Genomic DNA, 26527 nt, shown 5'->3' with positions numbered 1-26527 from the left:
AGTTTTTTCCATAAATTAATCATTTATTTCAAGTGAAAATTGTGCCAAGTCTACAGACAAACCAATTCTTTGATATCACTTTTTTTATACTCAAAATTTTTATTGTTGTTAGTGTTGGATGTACATTGTTCTGTTTAATTAGTTCTCTGGGTGTAAATGTAATATATAAAAACAAAAATAATAACAAAGTTGCCAGTCATCAGAAGACCCAATGAAATATTTGGGATGTATTTGACGAGCATAACAAAGGTAAATTTCAAAATAATTACAGCAAATTCTTGAGAGAAATTTTAAAAATTTGAAAGGTGGAAAAATTAAAAATGCTCATTAGGATCAGCTCCAAATGTTAAAATGAATGCACTAGCCTTACCTAAGATTTTTTTTAAAAAAAATACAATTCAAACGGCATCAATTCCAATCCACAAATTATTTTTCCAAGATTGGCAAAAAACGGTTAATAAATGTCGTTGGAAAGAAAAAAAACCTTGTGTATTTTTTTTAAAAAAAAATGTGTTAGCCACTGTGTTATTCTCCAGATTTGCTTGCTGTGTTTTTGTAGATATTCAGTCTACAAAATATTCATCCCTATTCAGCTTTCCAAATTGGCAATAACTGGAGCACTATCTGTCCATTGGCTTCCTTTAGCATACCAATTCAAGGTTGAAAACTCATTTGGACTTCAGAAATCTTTTGGAAGATTTTCCTTGTTTTTCCATGTCTGTTTTCATCTGCGTTGTGCCCAAATATACCCTTTTCCATATCCTTTCTGTCTACGAAGGCAACACAGTTTCTTTCATGTTATCTTTGTCCTGAGTAATAAACCGTGGGATCTGTAGCTGAAAACATCCAGTTGTAGTCCATCTCAATTTGCTGATACCTAAAATGTCAATGTATAATTTATTCATTTTGTATTTTACTATATTGAGCTTCCTTATGTTCATATTTTTTGCATTCCACATCTGGAGATCTTCATTTGCCCCTCCCAGAGAAAGTGGAGAGGAAGGGATGATTAAATCTGCCTGTTTAGGTAACACAAATCACCACCACCATAACCCCAACTCTGTCCCATGTTACTGAGAATAATTGGCGTCTGCTTCCCCACCAGCTGAGGAATCTATCAATTATCTTCTTAACTTGGCCTTTGACAAAACTGCAAAGACAAAACCATTCATGAGCCTTCCTAAGCAGATTGAGGCTAGGCTGCTAGGATACTGCAGTTGATCCCAGCATATTTTTCTGATGACTCAAGGACTGGAGAAAGGTACATTAACATGGCTATTGAACAAGAGTCCACATGCACTTCAATTCTGCTCGGTTGAGTTAAAGGAGGCTTTAACAGAAAGCGTGAATTATTTCAGTTTTAAACTTACAGTATAGGTAGCCCTATCGGGGTGAAATCTAAAATTTGTTACTACCAGTTCTGTGGGCGTGGCTTGGTGGTGGGGATAATATGACTGGGTGGGCGTGGCCAACTTTTTTTTTTTTAACTTTTAAAAGCATTTTTTCTACAACCTCTTCGGCCGAAGAGGTTGCAGGAAAAAATGCTTTTAGAAGCCTCTGGTGATCAAGCAACTCAGCTGGGATCGTCAGAGGCTTTTAAAAGCATTTTTTGTAGAAAAAATGCTTTTAAAAGCCTCTGATAATCCCATCTGAGCCATGTGATCATTAGAGGCTTTTTTTTTTAACTTTTAAAAACATTTTAAATGATAAAAGCCTCTGATGATCGCACGGCTCAGCTTGGCATGGGGGGGGCCCGCAGGGATTTTTGCTAACAGTTCTCCGAACCACCCGCCACCATCACTACTGGCTCAGGAGATCCGGTCCGAACCGGGAGCATTTCACCCCTTTAGCCCTAGACTTATAACAATTTGTTTAATGACCGTTCCGGCACTGAACAAAGTGACTTATAGCCATTTTCACACTTACAGCCATTGCAGTATCCCCATGGTCACATGATCAAAATTCAGATGCTTGGTAACTGACTCATATTTATGACAATTGCTGTGTCCCAGGGTCATGTGATCACCTTTTGTAACCTTCTGACAAGCAAAATCCATGGGGAAACCGGATTCACTTAATAGTTGTGCTACTTAGTTAACAACTGCAAGGATTCACTTAACAAATGTTGCAAGAAAGGTCATAAAGTGGGGCAAAACTCTCATTTAGCAACAAAAAATTTGGCCTCAGTTGTGTCATAAGTCGAGGACTACCTGTATATAAAATTTACAATAAATTATTATGAAATTATTAAATAATTATTTAAATTATTTAAATAAATTCATATGCGGCCATATGAAAAAGTAAATCAAGAAACAGATCAAGAGAAATGTTGGCTTTTTCTGTTCCCAAAAATAGCATATGCAACTGAATACTGAAGGAGCCATCTGGTTTTGTCAGAACTTTCCCCATCTCTCCCTATGCAGCAACATTTTTCATAGTCTTCGGCTCATGTATGCATGTGCATGCACACCCACTCAGAGTGCCAAATTCTGTTTTGACTTTATAGCGTTACATTCTCAGTGGAATCGTTCTCAAGACAATTGTGTCCACAAAATTGATTGGTGTGCTAGTTTATGCATGAAACAAAAATCCTAAAATTAATCTTATATAGATTTTTCCAATCTGGTACGCTCCAGATAGCTTCATAAACAGGTAGGACATAGTCTCTCTTTGTGTGGATAGAATGGCTGCCTTAAACTTTTCCTAAACAATGCTGGGAAGTTGACTCTGTTGATTGTAAATACAACTGCCAAAATGGCTCTTCCCAAAAGACATATGAAAGGTGCCCTAGAGTTTACCAGCAAAACCTTCATAATGTATAATTGTATAATGCCCGGAAAGTTTTCTCTCAACCATGAGCTCATACTGTTGGCTTCCTACTGACAGTCCTTCACTAAAATCCAGGCTAACATAAGACTTACTTCACATTCTGAAGGCAAGTCCATGGAGATTCTCAGCCATCCAGGACATGGTTGTGCCAAAGGTGCTTTTTTTCAAGAGGCAACAGGACTTTCTGGTTTTTCTTTGAGGATGTTTCACTTCTCATCTAAGAAATTTCTTCACAGAAGTGAAACGTCTTCAAAGAAAAACCAGAAAGTCCAGTTACCTTTTGAAAAAGCACCTTTGAGATTCTGAAGGCAACCTAATTTGCTTAGCCAAAGTGAAGAAGTGACCTGTGACAAAATAATTCACCTTGACAAAGAGCAAGGGGTTGCTCTTCAACCACTTCAAGTGAGCTGTGAGAGAGGAGGGATCCTTTCAGATTTTTCCCTCAGGGCTGGCTGAAGTGCTTCCAGGCTGAGCAGCTTCAGGTTTGCCTGCAATGAACACCAAGTAACCCATCTGAAAGCCTTCATTTGCAAAGCTTTTGGCAAGTGATAAGGAGGTGAGTCTGTGGAAGGCGCATTGTTTGCTGTCTCTGCTGCCTTCCTCTTTGCTGAAGGCTGAAGAGGACATGCCCTCATCTTCCAAACTTTTGGTGAGCACCCTGGAGTGGATGGCAATGCCTTCTCTGCAGCTCTCCCACAGGAGGAGGCAAGTAGAACAACTTCCCCAGCGTTTGTCATAGTGTTGGGCTAGCAGTCCAAAGAACTGCCCAGCCCCATGAAGACTTTCATGGAAAGAAAAGGACATTCAGAGCCAGTTTCTTTGACATATGCTGCAGGCCAAAGCCACTCAGTCTCAAAACACCAGAACCAGCACTGTAGGAGAAGGCACTTAACCTTCTCCTGTAATGTGAGTTTTTCAGAAAATGGACAAATTACGGCAACACAGTGTCAACAGTGGAAGGTAAAGACTGGTGGCTTCCCATGACTGAAATTTGGTTGGCACTAACTATGGGGAAAGCCTGCAGCAATCACCACACATAATTTGTGCAAGGTCAGAACTTTTGCAGCCCAGATGTGGTTTCTAATTATTTTTTTCAAAGATGAAAAGGACATAGTGAAATAATCAATTTGATCTACAGGTAGTCCTTGACTTACAATCATTTGTTTAGTGATCCTTCAAAGTTACAAGAGCACTAAAAAAAAGTTGACTTTTGACTGGTCCTCCCACTTATAAGGTTAGGGCATCCTGCGTCATGTGACATCCCAACCAGCTTCTGACAAGCAAAGTCAATGCGGGAAACTGTTTTCATTTAACAACCATGTGATTTACTAACAACTGCAATGTTTTGCTTAACAACCATGGCAAAAAGGTTGTAAAATCAGGCACAACTCACTTAACCACCTTGCTTTACAACAGAAATTCTCATCCCAATTATGGTCAAAGTTGAGAACAATCTGTAGTTGTTAAGACCAGGGGTGAAATCCAGCAGGTTCTGACAGGTTCTGGAGAACCAGTAGCCGAAATTTTGAGTAGTTTGGAGAACCAGCAAATACCACCTCTGGTTGGCCCCAGAGTGGGGTGGGAATGGAGATTTTGCAGTATCCTTCCCCTGCCACGCCCACCAAGCCACGCCCACAGAACCGGTAGTAAAAAAATTTGAATTTCACCACTGCGCTGGACTAAGAGTGGAAAACTTGAGTTGACTTAATTACAGAACTAAGTCATACCAATTGGATGACTTGAGCCAGTTATTCTCCATGGGTTCTCCAATTACTCTCTCACATCCTACGAAGAACACATTACCAAAGCAGCTCCAAAAATTGCCAAGAAAATTGCAGAGATTGTCCAGGCCAGTGGTTCTCAACCTTCCTAATGCCGCGACTCTTTAATACAGTTCCTCATGTTGTGATGACTCCCAACCAGGGGTGGGTCCTAGTTCTTTTTACTACCGGTTCTGTGGGCGTGGCTTATTTTGTGGGCGTGGCTTGGAGGTCATGTGACTGGGTGGGCATGGCTATGTGTATAGGGACTACTCAGAGGGCTGAAAAAAGTCATTTCTGACAGGTCCTCGCACTTTTGACTGGTCCTCACACTTATGACCATCCTCACATTTATGCCTGTGCAGCATTCTTAACAACCATGTCACTAATTTCACAACTGCTTCTCTTCAACATGGTATAAGATAGGGCAAAAAACGTAAAATGTGAGGACAGTCGTAAATTCAAGATCTGGTCAAAAGTGCAAGGACCAGTCAAAAATAACTTTTTCAGCCCTCTGAGTAGTCCCTGTGCACAAAAGGACTACCCAGAGGGCTGAAAAATGTGATTTCTGACAGGTCCTCGCACTTTTGACCGGTCTTCGCAGTTATGACTGGTCATCATTTATGCCCATTGTACCATTCTTAACAACTGTGTCACTCATTTCACAACTGCTTCTCTTCACCATGGTAACAAGATAGGGCAAAAACATAAATTGTGAGGACAGTCGTAAGTTCGAGAACTGGTCAAAAGTGCGAGGACCAGTCAAAAATAACTTTTTCAGCCCTCTGAGTAGTCCATATGCATAAAAGGATACAGCAATAGAGAGGGATGAAGGAAGGGAAGGGAAATTAGAGTAGGAGTGAGGGTAAGAGAGGGAAGAAGAGAGGAGGGGAAGGAGAAAGGAAGAGGAAGTAGGGAGAAGAAGAAGGGGGGAAGAGAAAGTAAGAAGGAAAGAAAAGACAGAGGTGGTAGATTTGAGGAGAAAGATTGCTGTACAATAAAAAAGATGAAAGGGAAAAAAGCCAACCCCAAACAAATATAAAGATATTAAGATAAAGAATGAATTGTTAAACTTTAAAGAATAAAAGAGAACAAATAGCAATAAATAGCAATAATTAGAAACACACATACAAACATACAATGTATTCTCTTTGAATAGAGTATTTGGCCGGTCCACAAATTTAAACAGTTGTAGGAGGTTAGCACCCACCCCTTTCCTAGAAGAATGAAATATTTTGGGAAATATTAAAAAGGCAGAATATTATATTTCCCTGGATGAGAAATGGAGAAGCATATTTTACAGACAAAGCAGCTCCCACCTTCCTGCCCCCCACCCTTTGTTAATGGGCCAGAGGCAGAAACTCAATCCTTTGTCAAAGGACATTTGCAACACAATAGCAACAGAAACTAACACAATGGGCCCCATCAAGCCATGTGATCCTGTCCACCATTAAAACATCTTTCCAAACAGTCTCCATGTTTCCAGTGTCTTTTTCCCCACTTGGAGCAGAACCCAGAAGGATATTTCTTCCAACACAGTATTTAGTCATTTCAATTAAATTTACAATTTCTATATTTCCTTTTTACCATATTTATTCCTCATCTATTTTTTTAAAAAACCAATATTACCCTTCATCCTCATCTCTAATCTTAATCAAATTCAATTTTTCCCTTCTATTCTATATTATACCCCTTCGCATTGTCATCTATTTTCATATCCATCCTCACATTGGTTAATTATGTAATACAGTTGTTTAATACAAATTCAACATTTTAATATAAATCAATTAGTTATATAACTATCTTTTTTTGTATATTAATCAATATGAACATGAATATTCCAATTATTTCCATGCAATCCAATTTCTTACAAATCAATTAATTATATTTACCAATAATAATAAACCAAATAATTTCCCCCATATATTCCTCCAAACCACAATTTAACCGTTTCTGCTTTCAACGCAATATACAGTTAATAGTATCTCAATTATTACAATTCTCTAGTTAAATAGAGCTTTTTTTCTTTTGTGTTTTAAAATCTTGAACCTCCACTTGCCCTAAATTTCCCATTGTTTGCAGTTTTGTACCTACCTTTTTTGGTGAGGAAAAAGAAAAAGAAATCTCTCTGCCTCATTTTGTCACGTTACAGCTAAGACCCTGCTTTCGCTTTCTCTTTTCAGCATAGTTAGGGGGAAAAAACTTGCTCCAGGAATTTACCTCTTTGCAGCTAGCTCTTTGAAGCCCCACGGCAAGAATTTAAAGTTTTTTTTCCCTCTAGCCATCAGCTGGGACTCCGGAGGCAGCAATAGATTGGGAGTGGGCGGGGTAAGCGAACGGCGACCGGGCGATCCGACAGAGGCAGAGGGTGAGGGTGAGTGAAGGTGTGGGGGGGGAGCGAGAGAGGGCTTTGGCGACCCCTGTGAAATGGCTGTTCGACCCCCAAAGGGGTCGCGACCCCCAGGTTGAGAACCGCTGGTCCAGGCAGTCAAGAGGAGTCAGCATAAATATTCTTGGGATTTGGTAACTTGTAGGATGCTCTGGGTTCATCCACATTTTTTTCACCAAAATGATTAGTGACAGTTTGATCCACTTCCTTATAGTTGTTTGCATTTGTGCAGATGAGAGGCAGCTACTGGATAAGTGTTGCTGAAAAGTTGAAGTTTGAAAAAAAATAGTTTGCCTATGTATAGATTGATCTACCTTGAAAATACAGCAAATAAAGCAGCTTTGGAAGCCAAAGCTCTGGTCCCTCACAGCCAGAATAATGGTACAATATAGAGGAAGGTCCAGTATGCATCTTCCACCCCCACTGTGAACAAATGACTCCCTTTTCATGCAGCACAAAAGGACTGATATTCAACAGCAGGATTTCAGCAGGTGGGATTCCAATGTGATTTGGGCTGCCCAGTGTTGCAATCAAGGCAGGAACTACTATTAGCTCAGTTAGTTGATTTACCCACTAAAAATAAATCAAGTAACTGTGGAAGTTGAAGTCTAGGTCTCTTGAACAATCAAAACAGCATTGTAGAACAGGAGCAAAGTCCAGTGACCAGGGAGCAATATGTTAGCTGATCAGATCTTCCGACTCCAAATTTATCATCTCAAGCTTTGTTCTCCACCTCCCTAGATCAGTATTTCTCAATTTTGGCAGCTGGCTGGGGAATTCTGGGAATTGAAATCCATCTGTCTTAAAGTTGTTAAGATTGAGAAACATCACCTTAGTAAATTGTCCACGTGGAATGCTTTGTGCCAGTATCATATGGAAAATGCCACTTCCATACTGGAACATCTAAAGGTATAGTTGTGGTAGCTTAGTAGCATGCTGATAAGAGAGAGGTGACATTGCAAGAATAGCAATAGCAATAGCACTTAGACTTATATACCGCTTCACAGTGCTTTACAGCCCTCTCTAAGCGGTTTACAGAGTCAGCACATTGCCCCCAACAATCTGGGCCCTCATTTTACCGACCTCAGAAGGATGGAAGGCCAAGTCAACCTTGAGCCGGTAAGAATCGAACTGCCAAACTGCAGGCAGCCAGCAGTCAGCAGAAATAGCCTGCAGTAATGCATTCTAACCACTGGGCCACCATGCTCTGTTGGAAGAAACATCCTTCTAGGTTCTGCTCCAAGTGGGGAAACAGACACTGGAGACATGGAGACTGCTTGGAAAGATGGTTTAATGGTGGACAGGATCACATGGCTTGAGTTCCTGAACAGAAAAAGGGGCTGATACAGTAAATCTTTGGGTTTTTATGCTCTCTCTGGCTCTGCATTTCTTGGGGCCCAGAAAGTTTCCTGATTGGTTGTCAGACTCCCAGGGGGTGTGGGGTCTTGCTGGCTGATGCAATCTTCCCAGGTGCCATGTGGTGAGCCTCGGCTAGATGGGTCCCATTGTGTTAGTTTCTGTTGCTATTGTGTTGCAAATGTCCTTTGACAAAGGATTGGGTTTCTGCCTCTGTCCCATTAACAAAGGGTGGGGGGCAGGAAGGTGGGAGCTGCTTCTCCCAGGGAACATGCTTCTCCCAGGGAAATATAATATTCTGCCTTTTTCATATTTCCTAAACTATTTCACTCTTCCAGGAAAGGGGTGGGTGCTAACTTCCTACAGCTCAGAATAGGCACTTGACAAACTTAGGGTATCGTTCACTAGGTCAAGGAAGCTGTGTAACTGGGGCAGAGGAATGCAAACTCAACTAGAGAGAAAGAATGGAGCATGACAGAGACTTGAAGTAAACAACCTGAGTCCTGCTATGTGCCAAATGATAACTCTTTCCCAAATTAAGAAAGTGAAGTCTTTAGTCCTCTTACAAAGGCAGTCAGCCTTCATTCAACCTGAGACCTCTTGTTGATGTGCACTGATAAGAGTACTGGGCTCCTATGAATTACCAGAGAATATAGGGCTCAGGTAGCTGACTGGGTGGGGTTGACTACATATATCTTACCTCATCCTGCTGCTCTGAAGGCCACTTGATACTTTTCCTACAATGTTTCATTAGCTATCTGCAGCAGCAATCGTAGCAGAAGCTTTGAGTATCTACTTGCCATGGTCTTGTCCTTCCGTGGCATATTGACTCAATGTCTTCCTACTTAGTAGATCCATAAACATCTATAGACAGTGAATAAATGCACTGCTTTAAACAACGGTGCCATGACTATTATCTAAAACAGTCTTTTAAGTGTACTAGAAAATCGATGTGCCCTAGCTCTAATCTACTGTTACTTCCCTATGGTCAGAAGATAATAATCTTTTCAAAATTACAGAACATAAAAATTATACTGCTCTGAAATTAAATGAACTATACCCTGCCTCATCCATTGAGATCCTCTGTAAGTCCTTTCCTGCTCTTACATGAAATATTCTAAGGCATTAATCTCGGTGATTAGTTTAGTCATTCATTTGTCATGCACAACATCTTGCAAGCATGATGGGAAAAAATAAGAAAAAAGCAAAGCAATTTCTATGCTTTGGCCCTGGCCAAATTTCACAATGATTATTCTGAGACTAGGTAATATTAGTTTTTCCAAAATACAGCAACCATATCTGGGTTGCAAAAACCCAGACAACCATTAGAAAACTGCAAAAGTATCCCTGCTGTCATCTAGTGGTAGTCTGAATTTTTGCAGCCACCAATACCACTTATTACAGCCTACCTAGATTCATCCTCCCAATTGTAAGGCATATAAGCAAAATCTTGAACTGTGCAAGGCACTCCATTTGATATATAGTGGGCTGCTGTATATAAATAACACCATATTTCAGGATACTATAATTCCTTTTCCCTAGCAGCTATTTGCTAATCCACAAGAATACAGGAACCTTTTGAAAAGGCATCAATGAAACTGTAATAGCAGCTAGGTTGAAGTAGAATATCCGTGTAAGATCTGCATTTCTTAAAACTTGATAGGCAGGCATTTTTAAAAATCTTTGAACTAGGGCAATTTATCTTGCCAAGAGTAACATCCAAATAAATCTCACGGATCTCAACATATGTAAATGATTTGGATATATGCAATGACTTTTATTTCTGCAACATCCTTAATTGAGGATATGGGAGAGACAGAAGAAGTGCTTAATTCCTTGGCAAGCACAGACAATTAAAAGGAGAGAGATGAGTCATGGTGATATTTGACTCTGAATTGAGAATACAGCCTTTGCACTGTTGACTAGTGTGAGGCTCATTATTGCTACCAGAATGGACTCCAACAAATTCTTACTCACTCTGTTTAGTCAGAGGAACTCCCTGGATAATATGGTGGGAAGGAAAGAAGAGATATGATTTTTTTTCAAAAAAGCACATTAGCTATGAGAAATAACACATGAGGACACGCCAGCACAATGCCCCTCCCCCTCCCAAAAAACACCTGGAGAACATGAGGACGGGGAGTCCTTGCTGCTCTCAAAATCCTCTCAACCAGAAATGAGTTATGATTTCTATTTAACAATGAAACTCATTGCCCCTTGGAAATGGAAGAATCTAAGGAGGTACAATCAGTTCACCAAAATGTTCTGCCCACGGGGGGGAAATGTAAAATCTGTTACTACCGGTTCTGTGGGCGTGGCTTGGTGTGTGTGGGGGGTAATGTGACTGGGTGGGCGTGGCCAACTTTTTTTTTTTTAACTTTTCAAAGCATTTTTTCTAATGCTTTAAAAAGCCTCTCTGCCAATCAGGAACTCAGCTGGGATCGTCAGAGACTTTTCAAAGCATTTTTTTTACCACCTCTTCGTCCAAGAGGTTGCAGAAAAAAATGCTTTGAAAAGCCTCTGATGATCCCAGCTGAGCCGCGCGATCATCAGAGGCTTTTTTTTTTTACTTTTAAAAGCATTTTTTCATCGGAAGAGATTGTAGAAAAAATGCTTTTAAAAGTAAAAAAAAAAAAGCCTCTGATGATCATGCAGCTCAACTGGGCATGGTGAGGGGGGGTGGCACAGGGATTTTTGCTACCGGTTCTCTGAACCACCTGCCACCATCACTACCAGATCGGGCAATCCGGTCCGAACCAGGAGCATTTCACCCCTGGTTCTGCCTTCTCTGCATTTGTAGGAAGATCTGCTGCCTTTCTCTCCTTTGCTGACTGATGGTGGTGCTCTGATGGCAGAAAGAGCAAAAGGGGGAAAGGAAGAAGAAGCACCGAAGACTTCACACGAAGAAAAAGATAGGAATCTAGGAAGTTGTCTTATATCATCAGATAATCTGATGTACCCATTCATTATTGTCACCAGCTATAAGCAGCAGATTTACGAAGGAGTTTTAAAGCCCTAGCTGGAGATGCCATGAATAGAATCTTTGAACTTGTCCATGGTACAACTACTTTTTAAACATGCCTCCAGAAATGGAAAGAGAGCAGTACGTTATCCTTTGGGGATGCTACATTTATTTTTCTTCCTGTTGGTTCCAATGGAGGAAATAAGTAAAACAATGAAAAAAGTGGAGATGGGAAGAATAGTGAAACATCACTCACTTTCTGCTCTCTTGGCACAAGCTCAGCAGGGCATGAAAAACAGCAGTCTTTCCAGCATTCAACTACTTCCTCTTCTCCTAATTGGATTTCTCTGTAAAGGAAAACAGTGTCTGGAAATGCACAATACTCAGTGATAAATGAAGGCCAAAATACACATATCCGGTTTCCAATATTCTGTAACTTAACACTGTTTTCCCTTCTAATAAACCTTTTGATTCAGATCTAAGAATCTTGCTTTCTTGCTTGTAAGCTGCTTCAAGGGGCCTGAAATCTTCCTTCAAACATTGAGAAAGTGAGATTAAAGGAGGTTGGTTATACCTTCTCTCTTCTTTTTAAATAAAGATCTCTGGCATGACTATAATGACTTTAGCTTTAATATCTCTGGTGTGGCTTGTCTTTTCTCTAATTAAGGAAGGATGGGCTGAAACCTCTTGTCATATTACCTCTATGCCATGTGGCGAGGAGGTAGCAGTATCAACAATATTCTTTACTTATTGACCTTTTAATTAGCAAGGTGGCGTAAGTGGTGAGAGCCCTATCTCTATCACATTATGAGGTAAGCAGGAAGCAGTTTAGTAGGAAGACAATTTAGTGGGATCCCTCAGATTGGCATATAAGTGGCAGAGCAAGAACAGGGGCATGTGAAAAGGCCATTAGCTTCAAATGGTAGATAACAGGTGGGCCTATCCTAGTTGAGGACGTCCCTAAGACAAACCTTCCCAGCCCAAAGCATGAGACAGGATCAACATGTACACCCCTGTAGGGTGTACATTTGAGTCCTTCAGCCTTCTAGGCCACAGCCTGACTGTTCCACTATGCAGGTTGACACTCTATTATAGTGATGGCTAACCTTTTCCGGACCAAGTGCCCAAAGTGAGGGCACACATGCGTGAATGCACATGTGTGCACCCAAACCCCTAAAATGCAATGCATGTGTGGACCCAACACACGCGCCCTGCCCCCCCTGCACATGCGCGCAGCCTCTATGCACGTGCCCCGCCCCCCGCACATGCACAGCAGAGACTCGAAGACCTGCTGGCTGGCAGGAGGCACACACACATGCACAGGAAAGCTGAATTGGGGTGATAGTTCGCGTGCCATCAGAGAGGGCGCTGTATGCCACCTCTGACACGCGTGCCATTAGGTTTGCCATCACGGCTCTATTACAATGTTCACCTTGCTTAAAAAGTTAAATATAATTTAACATAACTAATTTTAAACCTCATATAAAAATTAATGCTGTAGTGAAGAACAACGATGGAGTGATACCAATTGCCATCTGTTTTTGGTAACATCATGAAGACATCATAAAAAAAAAAAAAAGAAAGATCCTGGGGCACATTCATGCCATGATTAGGGATTTAAGAGGATGAACCTCCTGTCTCATTCAAAAGGCTGCTAAACCCAGTTGTCAAAAGCACAGTGAAAAGACACAGTAGTGCTCACCTATGTCACTCTCCAAAGTACCTGAAGGCAGGACAAGCAGCAATGGATGGAAACTAATCAAGGAGAGAACCAATTTAAAACTAAAGAGAAATTTCCTGACAATTAGAACAATTAATCAGTGGAACAACTTTCTTGTGGATGCTCGAACCCTGGAGGTTTTAAAGAAGAGATTGGACAACCGTTTGTCTGAAATGTTATGGGGTTTCTTGCTTGAGCAGGTAGTTAGACTAGAAGACCTCCAAGGTCTCTTCAAACTTTGTTATTTTGTTAAAAGACAGCTAATCCTGGCAGGACTATTTGGGAGTAATCTATTGAAATGAAGCAGGACTGACCAGGAACATCAGCTGTGCACAGTTAGAGCCAGAGACCAAGGGTATTTAAGAATCATCCTACTTGTGAAGCTTTCTAGGGATTCCTATTTTAGAATTCTTAGATCCAAAGAGCTTCCTTGGAGTTTGAATGATGTCCTTAAATTCTCTCTATTTTGGTTTCTTTGGCTGCTTCCTGGTTTGTAAATCTGCTTGTAACTGTACGGAATTTCTGACTCAATTTACAACTTTTGAGATAAAATTTTCAGATTTACCATAATCTTAATCCAGGCAAGCACTGTGGTTGATGAGGTCTTAGATACACTGAAACCCACTAATTTCAGTGGTAAAAAAAGCAGTTGTATTATAGTGGGTTTTTTATTGCTCATTACGTGGTTGGTTGATTCTTAAATAAAGTAGAGAATAAAATAGTTTACAATGCTGTGGGAAAAATACTTAACTTTTATTTTCAGATAGTCCAGATAAAATGTCTGTGTTCTAAAGAATATGTTATTTTTTTATAAATGTATGTTAGCCATGCGATTAACAGTCACATAGGGATTTGAAATTAAATAGCTTTCAGGGAACATTGTTTTACTGTACAATCAAAAATTATGGCAATTGTTTCATTTAGATTATGGAGTAGGAGTAGCAGTTTAAGCCACTTTTCCCCATGTGCTACTATACCAATCATAATTCATCCTGTGGGCCAATCTTTAACTTTCAGAAATTAGTGAAGAAGATATTAGATTTTGAGAGAGAAATACTAGGATTGATCCAAATATGGAAACAAACACCCTAAGTGTTGCTCTTCTCAATACTTAGTCCAAATGGCATTTAGATTTACACAGTTGACATATCACTCCAATTAAAATTTTAAACCTATGAAAACCAATATAAATAGATGTTGGAAGGATTGCCAAGGCAAAAATACTTTTTGTATGCTCTAGCTATCATTAAATATTTGGATATGGTGTTTTAGGAAATTGTACTATTACATATGAAAAATAGAAAAAGAAACATATCTAGGTCTCTTGCTGTTATTTTCTGGTAAGAATAGAAATCTGAAAAGTAAGGCACCATTAATATATTAATATATTCATTTATTTATTACTGATTGGCAGATTAGAAACCAAAATATATTGGTAACCTGTAAAAAGGGCATCTGAGAATGGACTTGATAACGCTTCCAATGGAAAAATTAACGCATCGCTTGAAATCACTAAAATGAAAAGAGACAAATGGTTGTTTCCATAAATCTTTTATAAAGTCATTACCATACTGAAAAAAACCACAACCATCTAAATCATATTATGAGATACTATGGAAAATACAAATCTTGCAAATGCAATATATTGGTGTAATGTCCTTGCTTTGTAAGACATTAAAATGTATTGACTTAATCTGTGGGATGTTATTGTTTATAGAGCTGTTAACATAAACAATTTATTACTTAATTAAAAAAATGACCTCATGGTAATCACATTAGTAATACAACATATATTTAGGTCTTCACTGCAGGAGGCTCAGCTCTAGCTGAAAAGTGGAATCTACTGTAGAATTTCAATGTGAAGTTATTCAAATTTTGCTCTTCATACATCATGACATTACAGGTAATGCTTGACTTACAATCATTCGTTTAGTAACTGTTTGAAGTTACAATTGCACTGGAAAAAAATGACATGATTGTTTTTCATATCATCGTTGCAACATCCTCATGGTCATGTGATCAGATGCTCAGCAACTGATTCATATTTATGACAATTGCAGTGTCCCCGGGGTCATGTGATCATCTTTTGTGACCTTCTGACAAGGAAAGTCAATGGGATTCACTTAACCGTGTTATTAACTTAATAACTACAGTGATTCACTTAGCAACGTTGGCAAAAAGATCATAAAATGGGCAAAACTTACTTAACAGCTGTCTTGCTTAGCAACAGAAAGTTTGGGCTCAATTGTGATCATAAATGGAAAACTGCTATATTTCTAGTGTACAGTAGGTCTATATGTGAAAGGCAATTTTGAATCCTGTGTTCTTGTATAGATATATTTAGAGGGCTAGGTAAAATGTGTGTGGATCAGAAGAAATTTAGTTCAACATTTTCATTTCTCATCACAGGTCCAATAAATCTAGAGGAATTTAGTTCCTCTAATGTGTTTAAGAAATCCACTGTGCAAGTTCCGATTATTATGTTTCACTGATTGCAATAGAACAAAGGTAGATGCTTTCTTTGAAGTTGAGCTCTAGTTTTAACGTAGAAGTGGGTTTTACAACTAGACCAGGAATGTCTGAGAGACATTCATTGGGCCCTTTGCTGCATTCTTATGGCAAAGTAGTATCTATATAGTACATTTACAATCATGGGGCTCAATTTGTTCTCCTCAGCCATCATGGGGTCATTAGCTATGCCAGTGTTTTTCCACCTGGCATCTTTAAAATGTGTGCACTTCAATTCCAAAATTCCCCAGCTGGTTGAAGTCCCCACATCTTAAAGATGCAAAGACTGAAAAATGCTGAGCTATACTGACTGGGGATGATGGGAGCAGGAATTCAATACATTTGAGGCACCAAGCTGTGGAAAGCTGTTCCGCAAAACCAATAGGATTCCACCAGATTCCTCCAGTTGTTTGTGATTCAAGGAGGTCACTAACACATCACCTGTCTTGACTCAAAGGGATTTTGGATAAGGGATGGAAAATTCCAAGTATGGGATAATCTGACACTTTCCCTTACAAGTCTGCTTTCAGTAATGAAACAAAATATAGCCATAAGTGACAGGAAAGGAAATGATTTTTTACTTTTTATTGAGCCTGCCAATAATCTAGAGAGGAAATTAAGTCAGAGGGAGAAGGGAGAAAAGACAAATATTTGGAGGTCTTTTGACAGTTAAAACTACCGATGGCTGAAAAGTTTGTTTAATTGTAGGATTGAGAGTCTGTTCAACTGTCAGTGCAACATTCAAAATTGCCATTTGGATTTAAATTCTACGTGGTCAGTTGTTTATGAAATGCTGACATCTTCTGTCTTCATTTCTCATACAACAAACCCACACACACGCAAACATCTTTAAAAATATGGGGGTTTTTTGGGTGGTGTCCTGTTATACTCATTAATTTTTCCATGTGTTTTATTTAGTTCATTTAGTGCAAGGATCTCAAATTCAAATGTATTGTTTCTTCTTGTGAGAGAACTTTCTTTCCTTTGGTCTTTTGTTCCAGTTTCCCGTTTTTGTTCTCCTTGTCTGGCAGAGGCCTTCCTCCCTCGTTACTCTTCCTTAGCAAAGAGAGCTTGCCTGCCTGCCTGTTTCTTCATTATCTTTCCCACTCCTCACTTGGCTGACAGACCTTTGCAGAATGCAGCCAGACCAAGCCCTCCTCCACAGTGGATGTCTCCTTTCTTCTCTCGGGCAGGCCCAACCTCCTGGCCTGCCTTCCCTGGCCAAGACTCATCTCCCCACTGTGCTTCCTTAGAGAGCTTGGTATCATCTCAGAAGCAGGCTCCAGCCTGGGATGCAAGAGTGAGTGGGGCTTCCTTGAGAGTGGCACCACTTAGCAGAAAGTACTTTAAGTGCTAGCTGGATGACCCAGCCAACTAAGCCCTGCTGTTGTCAGAAGATTCACCAGGTTTGGCTAAGGTGAATTGTGAGGCTCTCACTACCAAGCCTGGACTGCTTTCCATACCCACCTTCGATATCTACATATGGATTAACACCTTGATTTTGCTGGGCAGCATCTTCAGCACCATCATGTTATTTTTGCAGACCTGTATGCAACAGAAGTGCTCCAACACTGGAAGTTTTTAAGAAGAGTCTGGACAATCATTTGTCTGAAATAGTATAGGGTTTCCTGCCTAAGCAGGGGTTGGACTAGAAAACCTCCAAGGTCCCTTCCAACTCTGTTATTCCATTCTATTCTGTTCTATTGTATGGCAGGGTAAGATGCTGTGATGCATACCGGTTTCGCAAATTGGTCTTGAGGTTAAGGAAGTTTTATTTGGGTGCCAATTTGATGCAAAATATTACTTAGACACTGAGAAGCTTATCTAATTAAGGCATTTGTAAGCAGGCACATCTGCTTTTTGGAGAAAATATATAAGAGAAAGCTTTGCTAGACAATGGGGAGGTTGGTATTGTGGTTATACTGCACACCAAAGGTACTGTGTATCAGGAGACCGAACCCTGGAAGAAGGTGAAATCTCAATAGCCAGCAGGATCAGAAAAGGAGCAGTGCAGAGCAGCCTGGCTGGTGAAAAGGATTATATTTGGAGAGGAAAGACCATAAATCAGTGAGAATAGTTTGACCAAGAGTCTGGAATTCCCCAAAAAGTTTGGGAAAGAGTTGTTTCACTTTTTTCCCCTGTCCTCCTCTGTAGGCTAACACTATACCCAGAAGTGAAGGTACCTTTGAACTGTCTGATAAGCTGAGCATAAGATGAAAATATTAAGGATCCAACCAGCCTTTTACCTGAAATCAAGACTGATTGAACTGGCCAAGGATTTAATCCATCCTCACCCATGGCAGGTCACTTGGTAATTTTGGCCCAATCACTCAACCTAACTCACAGCAGAGGTGGGTTTCAGCAGGTTCTGACCAGTTCTGGAGAACAGGTAGCGAAAATTTTGAGTAGTTCAGAGAACCAGTAGTAAAAATTTTGACTGGCCCCACCCCCATCTATTCTCTGCTTCCCAAGTCCCAGCTGATCTGGAGGAAATGGGGATCTTACAGTAACCTTCCCCTGGATTGGGGAGGGAATGGAGATTTTACAGTATCCTTCCCCTGCCACGCCCACCAAGCCAAGCCAAGCCCACCAAGCCACGCCCACAGAATCAGTAATAAAATTTTTTGAAACCCACCATTGATTCACAGTCTGGGAAGACAAAAGTAGGAGAGAGCACTGCTAGTTTGAAAGGTAGAAAAGGAAGAATATAACTCTAGCAAACAAGTTAGCAAAGGATATTTGTTGATCAAGAATAAAAAAAATGCTAAAAGAAGAACTCGGGGCAGTTCATAATAGCTGTCCATTACATAGTAACAAGGAATTAGCCATTACTGGCGGGGGGGGGAGGGAGTCAGTCATGTGGGTAGTCCATTAAATCTGTGTCCCTCCAAGATTTGTGGGTTTATTTCTCAGAAGAATGGTTTCAGGAAGATAACTCACTCTTTCTCATAAATAAACAAGGCTTTTGTGCCAAGGCCTTCAACAGTTTCACCCCTCCTGCTTGATCTTTTTCATTCTTCCAAGATACTTTTTTTAAAAAAACCTTCAAATTATAGCCAGACTTCTGCTGACAATCACCCCCAAGCAGACTTTGTTTAAAGATCGCTCAGATTATATGCATTCTTGTTAAATGACAACCCTCTATAGTTCTTCATTTCAGAAAATAGAAAGTGGCTCTGCTCCCAAGTTTATCAGAAGGGCAGCCAAATGCTAAATTATGCTGTAAGCTCTTGAACTGAGACACTACATTAATCAATGGGTCTTCTGGGGTGGTACGTTTAGAATATGAGAAAGAATGGTACTACCTCTCACAGAAGACACACATGTCCCCTGGTCACTGCCTACTCTAATAGAGTCAGGAATATGATCAAGGTTCAAATAGAAATTCAATATTTGAGATGTTTATTGCCCCCATGCCAACAATGTTTAGAAGGTCCTTGAAAATCTGGTTATTTCCTATGGCCCTGGGTGAGGGTCAGTGATGGGTTGCCCCCAGTTCGCACCGGTTCTATAGCACCGGTAGTAAAACCAGCGGGAGGCTCCACCCACTGACCCTGATGTCATCCAAATGCTTCTGCGCTTGCTCAGAAGAGCACGCGTGTGCGCCTGCTCGGCCCTGTTGCAAACCGGTAGTAAAGGTAAGTAGAACCCACCCCTGGTGAGGGTGTAGGGGCAAGGATTTTGTATGCTAAATTGAAGGTATTTTTCTAGATAAATATCATTCTTTTTTTGGTATTCGGTTTTTACCATTTTAATGTTTTTATGAAGTTGGACAGCTTTCTGAATTAAATAAATAAATGTATTTGAATTTGAATCACACACACACACACACACACACACACACACACACACACAATGTCTTCTTGAGGTGGCACAGTGGTTAGCGTGCAGCATTGCAGGCTAACTCCAGCTGACTGCTAGCTGCAGTTGGCAGTTCAAATCTCACTGGCTCAAGGTTGACTGAGCCTTCCATCCTTTCGAGGTCAGTAAAATGAGGACCCAGATTGTTGGGGGAAATATGCTGACTCTGTAAACCACTTAGAGAGGGCTGTAAAAGCACTATGAAGCGGTATATAAGTCTAAGTGCTATTGCTATTGATGGGTAGGTGGTGCATTTATAGAGATATAGCGATCTCCTCCTTTAAGGGTTAAATGCCTTCTGTGAGCAGAAATGTTTGGGGTATTCTAATTTAGAAGAAGAAAAAAGACAACTAGAACACTTGTTGAAATCAAGGGGCAGTCAAATTATGGATCCATTTTGAATATGCATTAAATTTGCCATTTCTCATAAGAGGACATTTGTACCTACTCATCAATTTTAAAGCCCCTCCCTCCTTTCCTATCAGCCTTCATTATTTAAAGGGAGATTTAAATTAGGCATCCTTCTGGGAAAAGCAACCCTCTCCAACCATATGCCTTCCAAGTGAGTTGGGAGGTCACCTCCTTCTCCAGACCAGTTAGCTGGCCTATCTGGAAGCTGCCGTCAATCCCTTCACAGGACACCCTGTGAAACAAGGCTGAGCTTGAGAATGCTTTTGAATACTGATTACCATTGGTGAACTGGCCATGCAAAGTTTTGGAGGAAGGCAGCATTGCTGCTTTTAGCCCAGTTTTAGAAGAATTCTCTGAAGCATCTGGTGAGTAAAGACCTATTAATAACTAAAAGAAAGCCAGTTTGAAATAATGGTTAAGACATCAGGCCAGGAACCGGGAGACACTGAGTTCATTCCACATTAGATGTGAAGCCAGCCAAGTGATCCTGGACCAGTCATTCACTCTCATCCTTAGAGAACAGGCAGTAGCAAGCCACTTCTGAAAAACCTTGCCAAGGAAACTGCAGGGACTAGTCCAGGTAGTCACCAGTAGTACAAAAAAAATCCTCTGATTTTATAAACAAATTAACAAATATAAACTAAAACATAAGGATAAACTTTTAGGTAAAATGCTATTACAGGACAGGCTATTTTGTATTAAAAAATGGAGACCTGCGTCTTGCATTCAACTTTGATGGAGGATTCTAAAAAAGAGCCCTATGTCAGGCCAGGTTAGTTCTCTGATGACCAGGCTTACACCTGGCTCTCCAGGGATGCTGAAAAAACCTACGTGACCTTTTTCATGGGGTTCACTAGGAAACTGGACCTGGGATGATCTCCATGCAAAGCACCCATCCACCACTAAACTAAACTCCTTCTAAAGGAAGAGGCTAAGTCCAGAGTCACCTGATTTGTGAGATGGGCAGCTATATAAATTGAAAAATAAAAACATACTAGTCCTTGGTTACTAATCTTACTTTATTTTTGTTTGCAAGCCAAACTAATCCAAGGATTGCCCTAGAGTGTAGTAAAACAAACAAACAAACAACCTCAAGGTAACAGATATGACATTACAATTGAAGCTCTGCCTTTTTATCATGTGTGTCACAATTTTAGCCAAACTCTGATTATACTATTCTGCCCACCACCTTGACTTTTCCAGTCATACACTTAGGACACCCCTGCACTAATTTATCATCATATCTTTTATGGGAGTTGAAGCAAAAATGAAAAAAGCAAGCTACATATCTCAAAAAAAGAGACTACGTGCTGTACAACAGACGATAGACTCTGTGTCATTACCCCTTTCTCGGGAAACCAAGATCAAAAATCCCTAGATCAATCCTGGGCAATCCCCTTAGCCTCCAGGCGGTTCTCAAACTCTCTGTGGCATGGCTTTTTGAAAACAAATAAAATAATTTCATATTTATTGGATAGGAAGGAGTGTCTTTTCCCCCAAATAATTACCTGTGAATTGAGAAGCCATCTTATATCCATAGGTAAAGCTGATAACTTTAAAGAAACAAAGGAATTAACAAAGGCTTGCAAACATCACTTTTGCAAAGAATGGCTGTGCTTGCAGATTGGCCTGAGTTTAAGTGCTGGCTGGAAATGGCTGTTTGGTGAATTGCCCTTTTTGGAATTAATCAAACAGGGCTTGGCTCCCTTTTGTTGCCTTCTCTCTGCTGTTCTTCTTAGCTTGTGTCCATCCAGTCTTGTTCCTCCCTTTCTCTTCTCTTCTCTTCTCTTCTCTTCTCTTCTCTTCTCTTCTCTTCTCTTCTCTTCTCTTCTCTTCTCTTCTCTTCTCTTCTCTTCTCTTCTCTTCTCCTCTCCTCTCCTCTCCTCTCTTCTCCTCTCCTCTCCTCTCCTCTCCTCTCCTCTCCTCTCCTCTCCTCTTCCCTTCCCTACCCTTCCAAATACAGCTATTCCTCATCCTTGCCCTGCTCTGATCTTTTGTTCTTTTTGGCCGTTTCTCCTGGAAGAAGAGATGGGAGTGTGTGGGCATGTGTGTATATAATTCTCTCCGCGGGTGTTTTCGGTATGAGACAACAGTTGGCTTATGCAGAGATCAAATCATTTTGTAAATAAGGTGCTTTATTTTATAGGCATTTAATTTCAATTAATAGCTTTTAATTTAATTAACTGATTTGCTTTGCCCTGGCTCTGCTTTTGGTTGAGGGCAGTAATATATACATGTGCACAGATATTCCTGTGTCACATGCATGTTCATTGGGGGGAAATGGCTTCAGTAGTAGCCCTCCTCCTTAGGAACAGCTTGCCCCCTGAAGCCATGTATAACCTCCACAGTCATGGCTTTCAAGAAACAAAAGAAAACAGGGTTCTTATAGAGGCTTCAGGCTTATTATATTGTGACACCACTTTTAAAATTCTGAAATTTTTAACTAATATTTTATTATTTTATTTTTCTTAGGTTTTGCCCAATTTGATGAACTCTGTAAACTTCACACCAACTAGCTGAATTCAGACAAGTTTTACAAATAAATACATAAACATTTTGAGATCAATCATCGCAGCCTCACTTTGTCCAGGAGAGATGTTCTTAGAATTCCTAGCCAGGAGAGGCAGCACCCAGGTTGACTGGGAATTTTATCCTGCATATCTTCAGGATGCTAGTTTGGTAACTGTGTTTCTGTTTCCGCAAGTCCATTCTTATTTATGAAGCTCATGGATACAAACAAGGACGATGCAGGCATATGGGCAAATTTGCACTGATAAAGAATGTTTGTAGCTCAGGGTTGAAATGAAGGGTCCCTGGTGCTCTCTGAGCTTGGTTGTTTTCTTGTACACGTTTCATTACCCAAACTAGGTAACATCATCAGTGCTAGCAAGGAGTGGGGTTTTCTCCCAATTTATATTTGCACTATTATGGAAAACAACATCCATTGTGCCCCACACTACATGTCCACTTGTTGTGCAATCTTTGCTGACGCATGAAGCATGAGCAGAAAGTCATTCAATCTATGAGAAGAAGAAGTGGACACTTTAATGGATATGTGATCAGATTTGCTCGTATAGTATAAACAAGTCAGTTCTCAAAGACTGTCTTGTTTGAACATACATGATCAGAAGGGTGGACTTAATGACGTATGTCTGCAAAATATTTATATCAAAATAGAAGTATGTTTACAAAATGAACAAGAAAAAAGGAAGCCAAATCACCTGCCATGATAATCAGTTATGCCGTTTAAGCAAAGGATATATCTACACTTGTTATACCGTAATCCAAAGATCTACTGCAGGAGTTTTTGTACTTGCAAACAAGTAAAGGCCCAATTTGCATGCTGTGTTATACCATCAAAAACTTTTGCACTATTTTCTTCCTTGACTTCTTTTCCACCCAGTTGACTTGATGTTCACAATACATCTTGCTATCAGATTCCATAGTTTGGAGAATAAACCAAATTTTGGACATGATGAAAAAATATTTATTCAGATGATTATCATGGCTGATTAAAGTTGCAAGGGAGCAGCCATTATCCTAAACCAGGAGTGTCAAACTCGATTTCATTGAGGGCCGCATCAGGGTTGTGCTTGATCTCAGGAGGGTGGGGGAGGGGGCAGGGGACGTGGCCAGCTCGACATCACTCATGTCGGGGGCGCCTGTGGTGGCCTGAGCACTCTGCCAGAAAAAAAACAGAGCTCAGGAGTGCCGTGTGTAGCCCTCCCGAGCTCTGTTTTTGCTGGCAGAGGGTTGCAGGAGGCCATTGCAGCAGAAAACGGAGCTCGGGAGAGCTGCACACAGCCATCTCAAGTTCTGTTTTTGCTGGCAGAGGGACTGCAAGCCAGTCTTTCACTGTTTCCCGGGCAGCCCTGTGGGCCAGATCTAAGTATCCCGTGGGTCGAATCCGGCCCGTGGGCCTTGAGTTTGACACCCATGTCCTAAATCCTTTTGGCCAGTACCACTTTTTCTGAGCCACAATAGATATGTAATTTGCTTTCAGACTGATAATCCTCCTTCCATCCAGTGCATAAATAACAGATTACCACTTATACACCTCTATTTTTGTAGTTAAGAAATAGACCTGGGTAAATAAAATTAACACTGAACCATTAAAACTTCATAGAACAAGCTGCAGATAACATTTTAAGCACCATTTATTTCAATGAGAGAATGGCTCATCTACTTAATACTTTCCACTGGAAAATGGAAAGCAATGTGACAGTATATATGTTATCACCTACTTTAGCATCCTCTCTTTGCATAAACACATCCTATTACATTTGAAGTTTTGAAGTAGTTTTATAAGGCATCTCTACATAATATTGAAGTCATTATGCTAATTTGAAAAATAAAGGTCCTCTAAAGAACCTCCGTTCCTTTCTGATTCTTTTATCATTGCTAATGTGATCCTCCCCCCGACACTCCCATTTGATCTGTGTCCTTCTGGATTTTGTTATAGTTTTTATTACTCTTGGAAGCATCCAGCTATTCAAATGTCACCCGGATTGATTGACAGGTCCCAGATATTACAAACTGCACTGGTTCACTTTCTGACCAGACCAATGGTTCAAGAGGGAACTTTTTGAAACATTCATTTCTAGACATCTTTGTATTTAGGCTGATGGTAACTGGTTATATAAAACTCAGAGCTTTTTCAGTGTCTGATGTTTTCAGCAGAATAGAAAGGTGGCCTTCCAGATAACCACACTAGTCTTACAATAAACTTTGCACTAACCAGCTTGCTACTTTCCAGATGTGCAGGGCTACAAATCCGTATGGATTAGGGTTTCTATGTGTTGTGGTTGAAAACATGTTGAGTTTAGCAGTTGGCAGAAGGTTTCTTGAGTTGTTTTTGTTTTGTTTTTTAAATTTGATTTATATGCCGCCCTTCTCCGGAGACTCAGGGCGGCTTACAATGCGTTAAGCAATAGCCTTCATACTTTTGTATATTTATACAAAGTCAGCTTATTGCCCCCACAAACGGAGTCTTTGATGATGAAATTAATGACAATTTCAGTCCAGGCCTTTTGGCTGTGAAACTATAATTCAACTATATAAATAAAATTGGTCTCGTGTAGCAGGGATTCCTATATAGTTTAAATTTCTAAATATAGATGAAATTGCAGACAATGTCCCTTTGACAGAATAGAGGTAGACTGGGAGCAGGGAAAGTCATTAATATAAAACTGAGGTGTTTTGCTGATAATCTAAACATCTTTCAGTTCAGCTAAAAATAATATAGCTTTGTTTAAATGAATAAAATTTAAATTAGTTAAATAAATCAAATTAAATTAATTCAGCTTGCTTAAAAATAATAAAACCTTGTAAAGAAAGGAACAATGTGTTTTCTAAAAGAATGCTCAGTTTTAATCAATAGTTACTAAGTTCCCAAGGAAATAGTTTAGAGGGGTTTGGCTTTCAGTTTAATTCATAGTGGTTGAAGGAATAACTAAAAATCTCAGTTTAATAATTTGAATGTTAAGCTCCAAACACATTTCAGTATTAACTCCCTAGAAGAATCTTTCTCCTTATAAAAAAAAGTGTTTCCATATGTGAGTTTATATTCAGACTTTAAAGGAACACTGAAATCTTTGTCTAAGGCAAAAAGGGAGGAGAATGTAAGCTACCCATTTTTTAAATGGAATATATTGGTGAAAAAGCCAAGCTACATAGAACCCTCTAGGCCTAGGGTATGAGCGCATCATTATTGTAATGCTGTAATTTCCAGTTCGTAGTGTTGGAGAGAGACTATACTGGCTACCGCTAATGTGAATTCTCAGATTTTTTGCAAGGGAATTATTGCTGTTGTCTCTCTGTTGTTAAGACTTTTCTCAACAAAGTTGGAAGGAACAAATAATTTAGTAGCGTGGTACATGGTACAGTAGCATGGTACAGTGTTTCAGTGGAATTCCAAGCACTGTGTCCAAATTCTTTCCATCAATAAATTTATCTAACATTGAAAGCATATAATGTAGCTGAAGTAATTAAATGTGGCACCTGGTACAGATGCATTTCATATGTTAGGTTTGTTACAATTGAATGTTCCAATATCTTGCTACATTCGAAAGGTGTTTTTTTTAAAAAAAGTAAATGCAATGTTTTCAGGATTCCAGCAGAACCATGCCAATAGTACTGCAACCTGCCAAAGACCATATATGACATAAAAAGGTTGATTATTGTCTATCTTTGGAACAGAAATTTGTCATTTGGAACTGAAGCCCATTTGCATTGTGATGCATTAAACCCAATCCTGGTGCTTCAAACACTGGATGCCCCTCTAAGCATTTTGTTGCTTTGGCTTTCTGCATTAAGTCTATTTCTGTCCCAAAGATTCCATTCACTTGTTTTATTTGGTCTCTTTACTGAAACCCAGCAGGCTCAATCTCTTTAACTGTGTTTATATGATAAAGTTGAAAGGATCCAAAGACACCTTCTGCAAGATGGGTCAGTTCTGTATGTCTTCACTCTCTTAATTCACCAAGCCAACAAAAGAGGAGAGGGGAAGAAATTGGGCCAAAGAGAAAGTGCAGCTAAGCACATTACTCTAGAATATATATTTGCTATCACAGAAGCCAAGTCACCCACTGATTACAACCTAGTCTTGACCTTGGTAAAAAACATGTTCTTTACCCAAATATGGTAAACAGGCAGGAAAATGTATTAGGATTAAAGCAGCAACTGCTTACAAGGGGAAAAAATGCAAGCTACTGCCAAAAGGAGACTTTAAG

General features: G+C 39.9%; 1 long non-coding RNA gene across 1 annotated transcript; it reads right to left on the bottom strand.

Annotated features, from left to right (window-relative positions):
• Nucleotides 1-504: 504 nt before the first annotated feature.
• Nucleotides 505-26527, bottom strand: LOC117671408 (uncharacterized). The gene is made up of 4 exons (XR_004592842.3): nucleotides 21305-26527; nucleotides 14457-14528; nucleotides 11553-11643; nucleotides 505-877 (listed from the first exon to the last, which is right to left on the bottom strand). It is a non-coding gene; the product is annotated as an uncharacterized LOC117671408 (long non-coding RNA).

This window comes from Pantherophis guttatus, chromosome 1, assembly GCF_059756535.1.
Source record: "Pantherophis guttatus breed Tessera chromosome 1, ASM5975653v1, whole genome shotgun sequence".
In the NCBI taxonomy this organism is placed as follows: domain Eukaryota; kingdom Metazoa; phylum Chordata; class Lepidosauria; order Squamata; family Colubridae; genus Pantherophis; species Pantherophis guttatus.
Note: the sequence above shows the minus strand (reverse complement) of the source record. Positions and strands in the feature narration are given on the sequence as shown.